This window comes from Eubalaena glacialis, chromosome 2 (assembly GCF_028564815.1).
Source record: "Eubalaena glacialis isolate mEubGla1 chromosome 2, mEubGla1.1.hap2.+ XY, whole genome shotgun sequence".
NCBI classification, from domain to species: Eukaryota; Metazoa; Chordata; class Mammalia; order Artiodactyla; family Balaenidae; genus Eubalaena; species Eubalaena glacialis.
The window spans coordinates 179,655,000-179,670,729 of NC_083717.1; positions in this window are offsets into that span (position 1 = coordinate 179,655,000).

Sequence of the window (15,730 nt, forward strand, 5' to 3'; positions counted from 1 at the left end):
TCTCTGGAATGAAGAATGCTTCATCAAGTAGTTAACATCTTCTATTTGTTGAGGGTTTAGTTCTGCAGAAGAGCTCAAGGATATTGTTGTATGTATCCCTTGAGGTGGAACCAGGATCCTGTCCCAAGGCTGCACTATTGTTTCTTGGCTGCCCCTCCCTTGCCTCTGTATCCCCTCCCTTCCCTGATTAGCAACTGTTGGAATCTGCCCTTTGGAACTCAGGGAAGGTCCTGGAGGCTGGAGTCTGTTCCCGACAAACAAGAAACAGGGGACAGGAAGGCTTCCGTGCCCAGGATCCCCACAGGGACCTGCTCGGTCCCAAGAGGGTGCTGAGTCTCTGGTGTGTTTGAGAAGAGGCTAGAAGGTCAGTGTGGTAGCTGGAGAGGAGTGAGCTAGGGCCAGAGTAATAAGCAAGATGACAAAGTGGTAAAATTGCGTGGGATTTTTTTGGGAGGACATAGTTCAGGAGAGGAGCACAGGCCAGAATTGTTAGTCCATGGTAAGGACTGTGTGTTTTCTCTGAGATGGGATGCCATGAGAGGGTCTTTGTTGAGAATAGACTTGGGGGAAGGGCAACAAGGCCAAAGCAGGGGGAACAGTTAGGAAGCCATTCTGACAGCACAGGACCAAGGGATAGAGGTGGAGGTGATGAGAGGTAGCTGGGTTCTGGATGTGTTTTGTAAGTAAAGCCAATGGGATTTTGCTAATGGATTGGATGTGGGGTGTGAGAGGAAGAGGAGCAAATATGATACAAGAAAAACAGTGGGGAGAAAAGTGAGAAAAAATGAAGTTGTTTTCTGAGGTGGGGAATAATAGAGGGATGATCTGGTGCTAGGTTTTGGACAGTTAGGTTTGAGGTGCCCATTAGACATTTGAGTAGAGAAATGAAGAAAACCCATTCATGGATTTGCTCTAAGAATTGACTGAAGATGGTAGGTGACAAATAGAAATCAAAAGAAAGACTAATAATAGCAAAAGCGTAATGAGGGCCTTCGTGTCAAGTACTGTTCAGTACTGTTCATGTGCCATCTCATTTAATCTTCACAACAATCCAACCAGGGTTATTATTGATTTTATTGATAAGGAAATTGAGGTTAAATGTGATACTTACCCAGAGCTGGGAGGGTCCACGCCCTTGATGCTAGACTCTCCTGTCTCCCTTGGATAAGGTGGGATATGCCGAGGTCACTGTGGTAAGATGTCAAAACAGTAAACCTGTGTTCTCTACAGATTGCGTCTCCACAGATAGCCTTTTGACTCTGGTTTATTTTGTCCCTTGGGGGCATCCATACTTTCGTGGACCAGGGAGTCCAGTGTGGTTTCCACCCATCTGCAAATACCAAGCTGGAGCTAACTCAGTTTCTGCTAGTTCGTTGTTGCAGCAAAACTTACATATTAAAGAAGTAGAAAAGCAAGAAATAGAGAACTACAGAGAGCAAAAGAACATAAACGTGTGAGGACACAGGCCAGTGTGAAGGCACAAAGCTGCAAGTCCTCGAAAGACACTCAGGTGTCCCCCATGGGAGCATGTTTTTAAGCTACTGGATTCAAATTTACAAATGAGCCCAGGACTCCTGAGGTAGAACACGGCTTGCCCTCCCATGCTTGTCAACAACGGGAGAGGGCCCAGCGGGAAGAGAGGGCAATCCGTCATTGTCAGAGTGAGAGTTCCCACCCACCCTTCATTGTTTTACACAAGACGCACTCACACTCACACACACGCAGGAGTTAGGGTAGAAGGAGGGTGTAAGGCATCCAGATTTGAGATCCCCCAGGGGTAAAGCATTGCTGATTCTCTCTTAGAAACCACCACGTCTCCAAGACCCCCCGCTCCATGAGGCAGCACCCTGTTCACAGATGTTTGAGCCATTACAATGCAGCAGGACCTCCTGGTCCAGTTTGTTTTCAGCCAGAAAGTGCCCTCGGTGCAAAGATTGTAAAACCTGAAGATAGAGATGGAGAGGAATGAGCGGTCTCTTCCCCATAGTAGCAACAAGGTCAGCAAGCCTCCGAGCCACACTAGTCAGTTTCCTGTGGGATCTTGTCTAAAGAGCTACCTCTTGGTTCAGGTATTTCATGTTCACATCTTTCCCATCCAAGAGTCTCCACTGGGTGAAGCTCTCTGGAGAAGTGTGCCTCTGATAATCTGACAAGGAGCTCGGCAGACACAAGTGTGGCCATTCTTGGGAGTGGCTTGATGGGAGTGGCTTGATTGGATGCAGGACCCCCTAGCTGCTTCCTTACAGCTAGTACTCAGGTAGCTGGGGCTTTCGCAGGCTCACCTGGGCAACGTCCTGTGAGACCCCAGTTGCTGTCCCCTGCACCCCTAGGAAGTGTCCTTTGTTAGCCTGTCCGCAGATTCCATGGCTTCCTCTCTGCACCAACTCCCAGCCTCTGGCCTTCACAGAGTGCAGCACGCAAGAGAGGTTGACTCTGGCGTAAGACCCAGACCCACCAGGTAACCCTGGGGCGGAGTCCTTTGCGCTCCCAGACCTTCAGCTCAAAGAGAGACCACAATGAGAACCAGAAATGACATTTGAGTTTAAGCCTTTCCCAGGGAAATAAATCACTGTGGAAAGATTTACTTGGAAAACTGATTTGGCCTTTTTCTTTTTTTCACCTGAATATCCCTTCAGAGAAAGAGAAGTTCACATCACAAAAGCTGCGTTTAGAGAGCATTAACTGGAGGCCAGATTGAAAGAGCAGAACTTTACAGTTAAGGCTTAAGCCAGCACAAGCTGAAATAAGAACCCAGCTTTGGGGAGGATCTTCCCTGCCAAGGTCCTGGTCAGTTCTTAATACAACAGGCTCTGACATCACTCAAGCTGGGACTTCTAGGAGGTGGTCCTGGGTCCCCTCAGGAGGCTATGGCCCTCTCGTGGTATTAATTTTTTTAACATGAGGAATGCCTCTGCAGTGATTTCTAACATGAAATACTTGAGAACACTTCCTTAAGGATACTTCTTTCTGGATATGACATCTTTTTCTAGTTTATTTGGAAGGTGATTCCAGGAAACTGATTAGGAAGAGAGTGAGGAAGTGAGACAGAGGGAGGAGGGAAGGAAGGAAGGAAGGGAGGGAGGGAGGGAGGGAGGGAGGAAGGGAGGAAGGAAGGGAGGGAGGGAGGGAGGGAGGGAGGAAGGGAGGGAGGAAGGAAGGGAGGAAGGAAGGGAGGAAAGACGGGAGACAGGCAATAAAGGGGAAGTCTTCGAGCTGGGTCACCACCATGGGCAGCTGGAGCTCAGTTCTGCCAGGAAATTTTGGGGGCTGGTGTAGAGCATGCACCCCAGAGTCATCCCAGTTGAAGAACTACTAAGTGGAGTATGAAGACTCCCTGCCCATCATTGGTCCAGAGCTGCTTCTGAGGCAATAAGGCACCACCTTGCAGCTTACCCTGCCCACTGGCTGAGCAATACCCAGAGGCCAGATGAAAGCCCGCAGCCAGAGGTTGGAGCCAGCTGCCTTCGACACCTTCAGCCCAAGGCAGGGAGTTCTAAGGGAATCAGAGGGGCCCCAAGAGTGATGAATAAATAGATATGTGTTTGTTTGTTTCTTTCTTTCTTGTAAACAAAAGTTAACCAGCAATATACATTGTTCCACAACTTGCTGTTTTTACTTTACAAGGTATCTTGGAAATTGTTTCATATTCAGCACGTACAGACTTTCCTTCTTAACTGCTGTATAGTAGTCCACTGTAGGAATAAACCATAATTTCCTTAGCCAGTTACATATGGTTGGCCATTCCGTTTCTTTTTAGTCTTTAACTATTACAAACAATATTATATGCCTCATTTTTGCCCATACATACAAGTAAACCTGGAGACAAATTGCTATGTAAACAACTACTTCTACGGATATAAAGAGGACAGAGGCACTCGGTCCCACCAGCAATGCAGGGGGACAGCCCACTTCCTGCTTCTCTATCACCCTTGTGCACTATCAAACTTGGGGTTCGTGCCTTCTGTTCCTGTGACCTTCCCACAGGATGGTATACATTAGCCCACTAGGCAGGTGTGATTCTGAGCCAGCTGCCAAGCCAGGTTGAAGAAGAAACCACTCATAGGAAGAGTCTGTGAAGGGTGGTCAAGCTAAAGGAAGGAAACACAGACACACATTTACACACACACACACACACACACACACACGCACAACCTTGGACATTAGGTGGCTACCTGGCCAAAAGCCCCCTCTCAGACAGTTTAAAAACTGTGATTTTCGTTGGCCCTGTATTGATAGCTGCAAATGGAATGATCCTTTTTCACTCCTTGGAGACCAGCTACAAGCAGCCTCATAGAAAAAGTCACCCTAGCAATGGGTTGTTATCAAGTCACGTTGATTCCCTAAGGCAAACTGGGTCCTGTGCTCTTTTAAAGAACATCCTCTTTCCTGGGTGGTTTATCTATTATAAACCCACAAAAACGGATATGGTTTCTGAAAAAAAGAAGGACTTTTTTCTATCTTATGGCAAAGGTAAACTATCTCATCTATTTCCCATGACTTATTAGAAATAAATGTCAGCTGTGATTTTGTAAGTCCTAAGAACAGGTGTGCGAATGTGCTGGCTGGTGATCTGTCCTGCTCAACCCTGGCTGACAAGGATGAATTTCCTTTTCTTACGAATCACCTTAATGTACTCATTTTCGCAGCAGCGCTGGTACATTTGTAAGGCTGTGGTGCTGTAAAAGTTGCATTCCAACTTTGAAATATTTATCATCTCTCTTCCTGTTTGTTCTGAAAACATTAAGTGCAAACATGAATGTGAGGTCGGCATCCTTCTCTTTCCTCCATTGCAGAAAATTCTGCCCAAACACCACTGATAACACCAACGGATATGTAACAAAATGAAGGCACATGCATCCTCTCTGCAGCTGCTATGGAATTCCTCTAAAGAAGGGAACGGTCTATGTGTGAAAATACACTGTGCTTGGTGAGACCGCCAAGTTTGGGGTCTGGATCATGTGACGATGTCACCAGAGGAGGCCAGAAAGCCCCCTCACATGCCTGCTCCCTTAAAACCTTCAGTAGAAGTCTGAAATCACAGAGGGCTTGTTTTATGCATTCATGTCATGACTCTCTTTTGAGTGCCTACTATGTGTTTCAGGCACCAACATAATGGTGGAAGATGGGGTCCCAGTCAAGTTTGAGACCCTCACTGAGTAATGGGATAACACAGATGTTCAAATCTTAGACCCAGCACTTGCTGGCTTCTTGGCTGTGTCAGGTGACACCACATCTTTCAGCTTCCATTTCTTGATTGCTGTGATGAAATTAATAAAATCTCCCCTCCCCGGGCTGTTAAGAGGTTAGTTGTGCTGACGTAAGCCATGCATCTGACACCCAATAAGCCTAACTCCTCTTGCATGAGCCAAGAGAAGCTGTTTGAGGGTTCTGATCAGGGCAGCACTCATGGTAGCCAGATAACCAGGTAACATTGTCAAGAATGGATCAACCCCAGAGAGTTATCCACATCAAGCACAGAATAATTTCCTCTCAACCTGAAAACACCGTGTGTATTGATAAGTAAAATGATAGAAGTAGGCAAACCCTGCAGTCAAATATTGTCTCTAGTGCTGTGTGTCCTTGTGCAGTTACTTAACCTCTCTGAACCTCAGTGTCTTCCGATTCTCACCTATAAAATGGAGATAATTACAGTACACATCGCATAGGTTTGTGGTGAAGATTAAATTAAATGAGGAGTCTCTCTCACACACACACCCACACAAAACAGTGCTTGCTGCATAATTAGAACTCAATAAATAAATGTTAGCCATCATTATGGTTGTGTCATACAGAAAGCCCCGTTTCCAGTCACACATTTGACTCAAAGATATGCAATCAACACACACACAAAAGTACAGATACATTTGTTTCCTTGATGGAAAGCTGAGTAGAAGGGAAAGAGCATGGGGCTTATTCAGAAAAAGTGAGTTGAAGCCCTGATTCTGTTGCCACCCAACTCTATCACCTTAGCCATCAAAGTTCTCCTTTTCTGAATTAGTTTCCTTACTGACCACTGGTTGTAAGGTTCTGTGAGATGAAGGTGTTTGTAAAGGACACAGTGTGATTGAAATGTAACGTGGTGTAATTGATTGCACAAGGCAGACAGAGAGTGGACTTGAAGTCAGACAGACTTGGGTTAGCTTTCCTGCTTTGCTACTCACTGACGGTGTGGCTTTGGGCTGGTCACACAACCTCTCTGGTGAACCTCTATTTCCATCTATGTCTATAAAATGCACATAATAATAGCTGCCCTGCTGATCTCAAGTGGCTAAGTCTCAAACCTGAAAAATGAATATCAAAATGCTTTGTCATTTAAAAGTCCACATGGCTGTAATTTGAGATTGTGATTCATCACAATGAGGGCATTTCTTTGGGCAGCTTCTTAGCCCACAACCCAACAGGGAGGAGCAGAAAGGCGACACCAGTGCAGCCAGAGGAAGCACAGGAACTATCAAGAGAACAGAAGTGATTTTTTCAACCTGAGGTTTGACCGGAACCCAGGACCTATAGATTTGGGGCAAGAGGGGTGAATAGGGGGTTTCCCTCTCTGTGGAGGAAAAAGACCCCAAGCTGCCACTGCCATCTGGGATCCTGGGAGAGCACCCAAGCAGGGATCCTAGGTGCTGTGCCCCGTGGCCTCCTCCAAAGGCTCAGATGTTAGTATCCCAACCTGCTTATCATGGAGGGGAGTCCAGCTCTGCAGCCAGAGGGCAGCTAAAGCATGTAGACCTGTGCTCATGCCCAAATAAACATCCAGGACTGTTTCATCAAGCCCCACACACCTTCCCATCCTAAGTGGACTCATTCTCTTCTATGAATAATGCTGCCCTTAGGTTTTGCTTCCAATGCCATGTCTGGCCTAATGCACAAACATGAATTATGCTGTATTCCCTAATGTTTCTGTAAAGATAGTCAGCAACATCCCTATTAAGAATGCGGAGGAGTAAAAAGGGGAAATCTCTGAAATCATCTGACTTGGCTCTGAAATAAACACTTAATTCATGTTAATTGCTGTGCTTTCTTTACGCTTCTGATGTAATCCGGTGTCAACATGACCCCGTTGGGGAAAAAGTCTGTGCAAAATAAAGAAACGTCAGAAAGCGAAGTTATTCACTCTTCAAGTGCTTTTCACCCTTCTTCTCTCTTGTAATGCTTACAAAACAAAGGTGATGGGCAGGCTAAAGGTCCATCCCATCAGGCAGACTGCTCTGCTATTTGTAGCTGCAGGATGCTCAGAACCATCCAAGAAGTCCCACTTTCAGGACTATTTTCAGTGCCAACGAGAAAGCAAAGGGCCTGAAGGCCAAATCTTGCTATCAAAATGATGGTTATTATTTGCCTCTGTTTGCTATAGCCATTATTTTTTTATCCCAGAAAAAAGCCTGCTATGGGGATATTTGATGTCTTCCAACGGTGGCCCTCCTTCCTAATGTCCGTTCTCCCTTCCCTGAATGTCGTAAATCAATCAGATGTTAGAAGAGAAAATAAAATGTTACCTTGCCTGCAACCTCCAATCTCAGGGGCGCTGGAGCTTCAGCTTATACCCAGCAAAGGTGACTGACCCTGGCAGAGACCCCAGACCCTGAACAATCCTGTCCTCAGCGTTCCAGTTTCTCTCCGACTCACCACCCCTGCCTGGCTGCTCCACAGCATTTTTGGGGCATGGAGCAAACGCTTCACCAAAATGAACCTGGTCTCACAGACTCTGCCCTGATTCAGAATTTGTATTGCAGTTTGTCAGGGAAAGGATTTTAGCTCTAGGATTTGGAGAGCTCTTGTTAGATTAGCAAACCCCTTCACATCTAATACTCATTTCCGAAAAAGGATCAGCACCGTGGAGACTGAAATGCGGCCTCCCCTTTTCTCACAAATCCCTTGGCGATCTGGTCAAAGATGCTCTTCCCTCTCCCGAAACCTGACGGTTCAGAAGCAAAAGCGGACAGCTGCAGACCTCACGTCAAGATGGGCCACGCAAATGAACGTGAGCCTCCATTTAGTTCCCTGCCCTGTGTGTTCTCAACTGAGAAAATGTGAGTTAACTCAGCCTTTCTCCTCGGAGTGCATCATCTTGAGCACCTAGAAAGTCTGCTTAAATAAGAGGAGAGACATTTCCAGCCATCCTGGCACAAAATCAGGCAGGGAGCCACTTAAAACACCTGCACTGGTTGCTGGGGTCCCGTAACAACACTTACCAACTGTTACTCCTTCCAAGAAAACCAAAAGCATGTCTGTCATGTAAATACTTGAACATTTAAACAGAAACTCAATTTTAATTAAGTTGCACTTCTTTTCAGTATTGAAATATCGTTTTGTATGTATTTTCTAATTATAAAAATGATACATACTTGTAAAAAAAAAAAATTTAAACAGTGAGGCAATAGATAAAGTAGAAAGAGAAATTCTCCAAAATCCTTCACGTCTGAAGACAACCAGAGTAAATATTTTCGTGTATATCCTTCCAGAATTTCGTCTAGGTATATCTACTGTTTCTAGATAAAGTAGCAAGAATGCCTATTGAAACCTTTTTTTTTTTTTAATTGTAGTGACAACTTTGAAATAACCTGAATTTCCATCAGTAAGAAAATAGTAAATTAAATTATAGGGCATCTGTACATTGGAATCCCTTGCAGCTACTAAGAGGAAGAGATTGTTCTAGCTCCATTGACAAGGAAAGATGTGCACAGTATATTGTGAAATTAGAAAAGCAAGTCGTAGAACAATAAATGTTGTTCCAAAACTTAAGCAATTGCCTGTGCCTTTAGCCCACTGCACATTCTTCATACCTCCACTGATCATTTTACCTCAGTTTTCATTATTTATATTTGGGTGAATGTGCACCTGCCAGAAGGTCACTCTATCGGAGACCCAGGGTACTCATGTTATCGAGCCCAAGCTTGCCACACAGGCCAATAAATCAAGAGCTGAGTTGTTGTGACAAGGACGAGTGACTTTATTCAGAAAGCCAGCAGACTGAAAAGATGGTGGACTCGTGTCCCAAAGAACCCTCTTCCCCGAATTAGAATCCAGGCTTATTTTATACTAAAAGGCGAGGATGTGAAGTCCTGGTTGCGGCCAGGCTCCAGAGGGGATGTGTTAATCTCTTCTTTCCTGCAGCCATTCACAGGTGGGCCTGGTCAGGAGGTTTCCTGTGAGCTAAACAAAGGTACTTTAGCTTAATGCTAAAATATTCAGCCTCTCACATGGAGAAAAAGTAAGAAAAGCAGCAACTAGGGGGAAAAAAAGAAAATATAAAGGGCTAAAATCCTGATTAGGCTCTTCCTCAAAACCTAAAAAACGTTGTAAATAAAAGAATTATCAAATAAATTATAATACATACATCCATAATTTAAATAGTATTCAGCAGTTAGATCAAATGAGTTAAGTCATCATGTAGTAACACTGTATTTCATGATATGGAAAGATTTTCAAGATATAATAACTGAAAAAAGCAATATAAGCAGTATGACTCCATTTGCATACATTAAAAAAGAATTGTATATATGTATGTATATATATTCTTATATATATATACACATATGAATAGATGGGTAATAGATACAGAAGAAACTTATATGTATGGTTATCTCTGGAGGGGAAAGTGGGATCCAGTGGGTACATGAAAGGGAACTTCCACTTTTTTTATGAACTTGGTAATTATTTGAATATTGCAGTATTATATTTTGTAACACATACATATAATCTTTAAAAATCACAGTAATGACAATGTTAAAGACGATCCAGAGGGGGCAAAATTTCCTTCCCTTCCCCTTCTGACACTCCTTTTCTGGCCCCTTGGAGAAGCTAAGTCAGGTGCATCTTCACAGCTGCTTCAGTGAGCGTCGTACCGATGCCATCGTACCGATGAGATGGATGGGGAAGGGCAAACACAGACACGGGTGCTGTCTCCCCAGAGGTGAGCATGTGCTTGCTTGGTTCTCTGGCTACAAGAAACCCACAGAGAGGAAGTTCCTCATTATGTTCCATTCTCCTGATCTTTTTTCTTCAGCAGGGAAATTCTGAACTGAGCAGTAACCCTTGCCGCTGTCACAACATTCTACCGTGTTCGTGGGGATCATTTCCTCTTTTCCTATCCTGCCACTGTTAGCTGGGTTTTAATTATCAGCCGGTACATAACACCAGGCAAGTGCTAGAAATATGCAGACAGTTTCCATTAGCAGCCCGCTTCCCTCTTATTATGTTAATAATGAAGATATTCCCTGTCGTACCTTGGGATGACGTATCTGATAAAAGCCAGCAGAACTGCATGTTCCAGACACTCATGCTGAATAAACAGAACACACAGCGATGGAAGCAGCTCCCACACAATGCTTCACAGGAATACCAATTGGTGAAAACTGCCATTTAAAATCCCCTTGTGTTTGCTCTATTAACTGAGCACACTTTACTCACCAAAGGCCCAAGACTAAGATGGTGTCTGAATAGGGCCCAGATTAGATTATCCCCCTGCCATGGAGTTCGCTTCTACATCCCTCGACCTACTTCAGGGTTCAGAGTATTGTTTACTTCTCAGGCCCCTCCCTAAACCCACAACCAAGCCACTGGTGTGAACTGGCATGTATTTTTATTGCGCACCATGGGCTGTAGCAGGTGCCAATCAAATCATCCGTCCCGGGCCTCACACTGGTGCTGGTGCTCCAAGACCCCTTCTCAAGTCTGAAGATCCATTTCTAGATGAAAAAGCTATCATGGACCCCTGTGGGATAAAAGATCTATTTTTAGCATTTACTGATTTTAAAAATATACAATGAAAAATCAACTATGAATTCAGCAACACTTGGAGATAAATTTGCATCTTATAATCGAAACAGTATTTACATATATTTGAAAATATTTATGTACTCATTTCGACACACTGTTATGGACTGAATGTCTGTGTTCCACCCCCCAAACTCATATGTTGAAAACCGACTCCCTAATGTGATGGTATTTGGAGGTATTTAGGAGGTAATAGAGTCATGGGGGTGGAGCCCTCATGAATGGGATTAATGTTCTCATAAAAGAGACCCCATGGAGCTCCCAAACCCCTTCAGCCATCTGTAAACTGGAAAAAGATCTTCATCAGAACCCAACCATGCTAACACTCTAACCTTGGACTTCCAGTCTCTTGAATGGTGAGAAATAAATTTCTGTTGTTCATAAGCCACCCCGTCTATGGCACGTTGTTACAGCAACCCAGATGCACTAAGATATTTATTATGTATCCAGCCCACAGACTACAGACCTAGCCATTGCTCCAAGGAGTCCTCCATCCATACCCAGGAATTACTAGTGCAGAATGTGCAAAAGAGAAAATGACCTGGTTTTTGCCCATGAAGATCCTAACATTTAAAACTACTAGACTCAAGAGTTTCAAGTTAAGCCAGTAGTGGACCAAAGAGAGAGAGCCAATGGGAGCCTGGAGTAGACAATGGCAGTGGGGATGGAGAAGAAGCAGACATAATGGGGGAGAAGAGAAAGAGGTAAAACCTGCAGGGGGAGGTGGCCCCCCTGAAGGTGGAGTGTGGGGTGGAGGGAGGGTTGAGTGCTGGAGCCCTTCACCTTAACCAAGACAAGACTGGGGAAGCAGGACTGGGTCCAAAGAACTCCCTGAGCAGTTCTGTTTCTGGGCTTTCCAGAGTGATCCCTCCTCACAAATGGGATGATGTCCTGAGTGCTTTCATGGCCACAAAGGAGGTCCCATTTCACTATTACCCAGAAACGAGTCAATTTCAACTCCCATCTATTTACACCCAGGAAATCACAGCAGATCGCAGAATCCGGGAAGGAAATGTCTTCACGTGAAGCCTCCTGTTGAGGATACTTTGAGCATCCAGGGACTGACCCCTTCTCTGATTTCTAGGTCAATGTCTCATTTGTACATAAAGAGTAACAAAGTCGTTTTCTCTAAGCACTTTTCTTTATCCTTTGCTCCATCGCTTGGAAGCTGCAGAAAAGGAGACAAGGGAGCTAATTATAACCACTTTCAGGCTGCGAACTCCACTGAATGTAGCAGAAGTAAATGATTATACTTTTATTTGTTAGTACAACAGCATGTGCGGGGTTCTTACCTGCTGCAGGGCACTGGGCTGCACAAGTCACATTCATTCATTCCTCCTTGGAGAAGTCTTCTGGACCACCCAGTTTAGAGTAGCCCCACTCCCCCTCATTACCCTTCATACATCCGTGAGTTTTATTGTCTTCATAGTACTCTTCACTCTATAATTATCTTATTTCCTGATTGCTTTATGTATCACATGCATTCACCTGCTAGTCTGTCACCTCCATAATTACAGGCGGAACTTGTTTGCTTGTTAACCCCTCTATTCCCAGTGCCTAGGAACGTGCCTGGCTTCCAATGGACACCTTTTTTTTCATTTAATTCATAAATGATTCCATTTAAACCTTATCACCATTTATGGAGGAAGTACTAGTACTAACTTGACTTTTCTGAATGTGGACCTAGCTCTTGTTCCATGAAAGGCAGTGTATCCGAGCCAGGCCCCACACAACTGTCTCTAAGAGTTACACCGAAAGGGCTTCGGAACAGGGACAAAAGCACACACTGAACGTCTCTCTGCCCAAGTTAAGCATCCTTATCCCAGTGAACTTGGCTAAGACTTGCAAACCCAGCCGTCCAAAATGGCAGCTGGAAGAACTTGTGCGAAGAAAGTGAGAGCGTTATTGGGAAGAGGGGAAAGATTTATTGATTACTCTTGATCCTTAGGACCCTTTGGTATAGCTGGTGACTCTCTCCCACAGGCCGACTGTTCGATTCTCCACCCACCCACCCCACAAATCTGATAGGAGGAGGAAGTCAGCTGACAAAGGAAAACCACTGTGAGCCTGGCACACAGTTGAAACTCCCTAAATGGCAGTTGTTGTCGTTGTTGTTATTACAACTCTCATGGAGGCTTGGGTGATGGATCTCAGCAACCCAGCTTACTCAGGGTGCTTGTCTCTCTCATTTGATTTCCACAAACACAGCAAGCACAGATACCCTCATCCCAGTCAAAAACCGTCAATGTGTTAAGGCTCATTTCTTCTGACAGTGAATGGATGGTGCAGGTGAGGTGAGAGAGAGGGATCAGAAAATACATACGTGTATATATTTATCTGTGTACGTTAGTGTGTATGTGTGTTACATATATTCACTTGATAGTGGCTTGAAGTTGATACAGATACACAAGCTGAGCTCAGGAATAAATTGCATCTGAATCACTCACTGCCATTTACTTCACGCTGCTTTGAGATTACTGCCTTGGGCATAGGATGAGAGCAGGAAATAAGGTTCCTCTTCTTAGAAGGAAAAAAAAGTAGTTTACCCTTTAATGGAAATGAATGGGATATCTTGTAAACGATTCCCTTTATGTTATCTGTTTGACAAGAACAGGACAGTATCTTAACAAGGCTTTTCTCTTTGCCCTTCACCCACCTCACGCCCAACCAAAGAAAAAGCCTTTCCAATCAGACCTGCCACCAGATTACTTAACTTTGAGGATGACAGCAAAGACCACAGGTGCATTACTTCCTCCATCCAGCAGAAGGAGCTCTGATCAGACAATCCCAGCTTCCAATTTATGACCCACATGTGTCTGCCTGGCTGAAAATGTTATTACAAATGCACATTCCTAGGTAGCTTTGAAAGGGGGAGAAATGGGGATATGTATACAGCCTCTGAATGTTTCTAGCATAGAGTTAAACCAATGATGACTCCTTCTCTGTCTTCTGAAGTTTGCATACCACACAATTCAACATGCCTTTAAAAAAAAACAGGTGGAAGAAAGGAAGGGAGGGAGAAAGAAGGGGTGAATCTAACCAAATATGGATTGAATCAGAAGCCTCAACTTCTAAACTGCAAGCATGTGCACAGAAAAGTAAAGAGAAGGAGGGGGCAGAAGTGAAGGAGGAGGACGACAAAATCCAAATTAAAAGGCAGTATGTCAGTGATAATGATAGCTTTGGGCAGTGAGATGGATTATCCAGGGGGATGTGAGTAAATTCAGCTGGACAATTTGCCATTACTCTGCAAAAGTCTCTGAAATTTATCCACTGAATGTAGTCAGAATCGGAATCTTGTAATGAATCGACAGGTTTGAAATGAAGGGTAATGAGTCACCCTGTGGATAAGATGGTCTTCACTTCTGATGTTATGACAAATACAGGGCTGTCCCAGAAATACTCAGCAGCCCCCTTCCCCCTGCAATTATCATGACTTTCCTGCTCTGGTCCGCACTGCAGGGCTATTGTCCTGCAGCTTCACTTTACACACCAGGCAGGCAGGACCTGGTACGTAGGAGGGGCAAATAATTGGTAGGCAATCATAATCAATTGACTAATAAACCTCAGGTATTAAAACTTAACACCCAACGTAAAAGGTGCTCTAACCCAAGGAAACTAGAGACATACCCATCATGATCTGCAGCTCTGCTGGCAACCATTTATATTGCTCAGGGGTCAATGGGATTGTGATGGACAGAAGATTACAAAAGTTTCACAACAGGCTGAGGTTGAGTTCATGATCTATGAGGAAGGTGCTGGCCACTGTAAAGCTAAGCCAGATGTCTGGAAACTTTAATAAGTTTTTATGAAAATCAAGAAAAGGTCTGGGGGCCCATCACTGGAGAACTCAGGCAGTAAACAGGCAGACCTCACCTTAAATTGGGAAGGCAGTCTCATTCTCCCAAGTTAAATTGAACTTGAAATCCAGAAGGCATGCTCCTTTCCAAAGGCTGCTTTTCCCTGCAAAACACTGAGTATCATTAAAAAGAGGAGAGAAATGCTCTGGGAACCCTCAGTCCTCTATGATCTGGAGTCCAGTGGGTCACTCTAGCCTTCCGGAGCTGGGATGGGGACCATAGTGGTGAGAGAGTAGGAGAGGAGAATATGTTTTTTTACTCTAGGTCAGTTAAGAAAATGCCTGTTTAGTGGAATGTGAAATTCCTGAGGATAATTATCTGCTGTGTTCATAAGAGTGGCTAAAAAGCTACTGTCTGCAACCCTATTTAACTATGATGCCTTAAAAAAGGGAAGCACTTAAATGCGTTTGTGCATATTTTCATTTATAGGATTTCAGAATGTTAAGGTTTTGCATTATTCACCTGACCCATCTGTTTTAAAATATATACACAAGAATACATACCTAATCCTAAAGTCTGTCTTATTACTATATTGTTGTAGCAATATATAACTAACAATAAACATTTATTGTCTCACACAGTTTCTAAGGCTCAGGAATTCAGGAGCAGCTTAGCTGGCTTGGGGTCTCTTATGAGGTCATAAGCAAGCTGCCAGCCAGGGTCCCCCTGGCTGTCGGCAGGACGTCTCAGTTCCTTACCATGTGGACCTCCTCGTAGGACTACTTGAGTGTCCTCACAACATGGAGACTGGCTTCCCCAGGTGGTCATAACGGGAGATGACTATACTTGCTTAAATAAAGTAGAAATGTGTTCTCTCATTTATAAAAAGTCCTAAGGTAGGTGGTGCTTGATATAGCATAGTGGTTCCACTAAGTCATCAGGCACCCAGGATTCTTCTTTCATTCTTCCCACCATCCTTATTACAAGAACTGAAGGTTGCCTCCTTTTTCAACATGGCTGCTAGAGATCCAGCCATCTGTCCAGAATTCAACAGGAAGCAGAAGTTAGAAGGGAAAGGAAAAAATGGACCTATACCAAATGTTTGTCTCACAGTTGTAGTTTTCAGAGGATCTACCCAATAATTTCTGTCTCCA